Here is a 3,796-nt window from a genome sequence, read left to right on the forward strand (position 1 = left end):
GTGGCAGGCAGTCCCAGAGGTTCACCCTGCAGAAAGTAATGCTGCCTTTGCTCAATTTCATTTCCCGTTTTCATCTTCATTAAGTAACCGATTGCTCATGCACTACAAAGAGGAAAATTAATTTTCTCCAAAACAACCCTTATTCTGAATAGTCATCCCACATCCTACCATGAATTATCACCTTGCATTTGCTCGTTTATTTCACTCTTGATTGCATTTTTACCATTTTTGTCCGGTTGCCCAGTCAGGGATTGCAGTCTCTGCTGCACGCAGGCCTTGCACTGTTACGAACCCGCCCGAGGGTACTGCTATGGCATGAAACCAGCTCTCGTTGAACAACAGAGAGCCCACAAGAGATGGCAACAGGAGGAAAGCCACGACCACAGGAGAAGCTTCGGTCAGGATTCACTCCTTCCCAGACAACTGCAAGCCCAAGGAAACCTGCTGCATCAGCTCCAGCACAGGGGACCAGGAGCATCTAGCATCCAAGCCACCCTCTTGGCAAGGAGCAGTCACCTCTTGGCATCTTTTTCTTTTAACGCCTCAGAGTTGCCACTGTCAGGTCACCATGCCATTGCACAGCTGAGGCCTCGTGTCATCTGGTTCCTTTGCACTTCACAGTGAAGTCTCCACAGATTTGTAAAAATGAGGCTCAGGAAACGTAGTTACAAAGGCAGAGGGGTCACAAGTAGGTAGGATTTGATGGAAACCCTCAGGATTTGATGGAAACGCTTGCTGCCCAGCACAACATTGAATATTTAGCTACAGACTAGTGTTTTGTATCAAGTTATCACTGCCTTAATCCTCCTCTTACAACCACCATTGAAAATCTTCAACAACTTTCACTAAAAATGCAAACAAGGAGGAAAAACACAGAAGCCTCTGAAACCCATTTGCTTTATCACTTCTTCCTTTAGCTGTAAGACCTTTTCTGGGGGAAAAAAAATCCCCTATACTTTTAGAAATCCAAATTCAAACCAATCCAGCTTTTCCCCGAGAGGAAAAGCCACCTCTTCCATGCCAAATGCATATTCTTTGCACCAGGCTAGTATGGGATCACACACCCACCACTGTGCGTGTACACACACGCTGCAAAAATTTTCCTGATAAAAGTTTCAGGGAGCCCAGTTCTTTCCGGCAGATGGTTGGGATTTTGACGAGTTGGCACTTTTCTGTGCAGAAGTGTTTAATCAGATCTTTCCTGACCAGTTCTGCAGCTGTGTGCCATGCACCAAGCACTCCTCTCCCAGGGAGGAATTGGTTAGCCGAGCATGCCAAAAAGCTACCAAAACACTCCCCGCTGCTCCCAAACCAAAAGTCAGGGCTTCCCACAAAAAATGGCAAAAATGCCCCCATTCTAAAAAGTACATAGCAGTGCAGTACATAGCATGGCTTTCATGTGAAAATCTAAATCATTTACTACATCGCGTAAATTTATTTTCAGCATTGAAGAAAAGGCTGTCTTTCTTATGCCTGGCAAATTTGCAACTTCCCCACATTTTGGTAGCACCTCCTTATTTTCAGGCCTCAACAGCTTTGCGAAGCTTTACACTTTTTTGCAAATGTGTAAAAAACCATTTTCAATTAAGTGAATAAAGTGTTCATATAATTTATTAAAGGATTTCTGAAATTCCTAGCTAGTAACTCGCAGATGCTATGGGAGCTTTTTGCTTTTTCATTCCCAGCGCAGTGAACGTTTCAGGGGATGCTTGGCAAGAGCGAGCCGAACCGTGCAGCCTCAGCGCACCGAAAGGTGAGCGCTATGAATTGCCCCTGACGGACTTTCATAAGCATTTGAACAAACCTCACCCTGATAACCTTCGGTGCACTGCTCAGAATACGCCATGTCTTTAAGCACCCCAACTACTATGACCAAATCCCTTGGGAGGCTCCCAACACAGAGCAACGAGGCTACGACATTCTCTGAGCTGCTTCAGAGGGGTGTCCCTGCTGAGGGTGCGCATTTGGACAGGTGGGTTATGGGGTTCTGCACTTTGCGGAACAACCTGCCACCTCCAAGCACGTTTGCAATACATGAGTCTCTAAGGCATGGCGCATCGGGAAACACTGTCCCTGCAGAGTGTTGCAGCACCCAAAGGAGAGCCAGTGTGGGTGCCCAGTATATACCAGGCCTCTGCTGGGATGTTGTTGGCAGGAGTAAACCAGAACTGCCGAGCAGCTCCAGCCCAACCCAAGCGCTCCTTCCTCTGCTTGGAAACACACTGGTTTTCCTCCTCTATCACAGCAAGAAGCCCAAAGCTGCCAGAGCAGGAGACAAGGGCTGCAGCACAGCATGGGGAACGGTGGCAATGGGGGAGGCAGGAGCTCTGAGGAGCATGAAGCACAGGTGGAAATCACGGGAGGATCATGAGGTTTTGGGGAGTACAAGGACTTTGGGGGACAGGGACAGGCAAACCGGCCCACTGACTCCTCGGCACTCCATTTTTTTCCTGGAGGGAACCCCCTGCGTTCAGCACAGCCCATTTGGCAGGGACCCCCGAAACCTGCCGGCGTGGGAAACAAGCCATCCAAGGTACAGCAAGGAAGGGCCGGCAAACACAAGCCCTAAAGCTGCCACCTGTTGCACCACACCTGGCAAGCTGCGGCTTCCAAAGGCGTGGGGCTGGCCGGAGCAGGAGGCGGCTTTCTCACCCCGCAAACTGCAGAAACCGGTTTTACATGTGCCACAGCCTTCCCGCCCCACACTCGTGAGTAAAGCTGCTGCGATGGCAAAAACGAGGTATCCAGTTCACATGCTGAGGAGGCATCTCTGCAAATGGGTTTTGTGCCTGTTCCCTCAGTGAACCGGCACTGCCTTTGCTTGGGATGCTGGACCACAGCCACATTCGGGAAGCGCAAGCAGGGACATGCACTTTGGTCAAGAGGGCAAAGATTTGGGCGATTACTCCTGGCCAAGCTTTTGCAAAATCGACCGTCACGCCTGCCTGTCCCACGCTGGGAGCAACGCAGGGACATCCCCCACGCAGAGCGCTGCGCAGTGGGAGTTCAGCCGTGGGTATACGGGAACATCCCCTCGCACTGCACGGGCACCCTTCCTCTCCTGCCAGCTTTTCTAAGCCCAGGGCTACCTGTGCTTGCAGCTGAGAGTCTATTAAGGAGCCCAGAGATTTAAGGGGGGGGGGGGGGGGGGCGTGAAAGAAGAGGGGCTCCTCACCCTGGGACGGACAAAAGCCAGGAGGCGAAGGGCTGTTCTCGCCCCGCAGAAGGGAGGAGGAAGGAAGCGGTGCCTGTTCGCTCCCGGGGCAGGAAGGGTAGCGGGAGCAGAGCAGACTGGCTGTCGCTCTCCCCTTCTTCCTCCCGGCCGGGTGGGAACGCAGCCGGGCCGAGCCCCTCCTGCCAGGCACCCTGGCCCGGCAGCCAGGACGGGGCGGTCGCCCCAGCCCCGCACAGGACGTGCCCGCTCAGTGCCGAGAAGCCGACCGGCGAAGGGCCGAGAGGGACGTCGTGCCCCGAGCGCTCAAGGGCTCCCCGGGGCCCAGCGGGCCGGAGGTTCCCCGGGCCTTGGAAAAGCCCTCCGGAAAAGCCGGGAGGGCCCCGTACCCCTGCAGCACACCCCTCCCGGAAGCCGCTCGCCCCGGCAGCCCCGCGGTGCCGGCGGTCCCGCCGACGTGACGCCGCTCCCTCAGGCGGCCGCCGCCACGGCGGCGCGCGACCCGACCGGCGACCACGACGTCACCTGAGCCCACCCCGCCTCCCACACATACACATACACCCCCCCCCCCCCCACCGGCGCTGCGCGCACGCGCGGGGAGAAGGGGCGGGGCGAGGCGGGGAG

This window comes from Aquila chrysaetos, chromosome 12 (assembly GCF_900496995.4).
Source record: "Aquila chrysaetos chrysaetos chromosome 12, bAquChr1.4, whole genome shotgun sequence".
Taxonomy (NCBI): Eukaryota; Metazoa; Chordata; class Aves; order Accipitriformes; family Accipitridae; genus Aquila; species Aquila chrysaetos.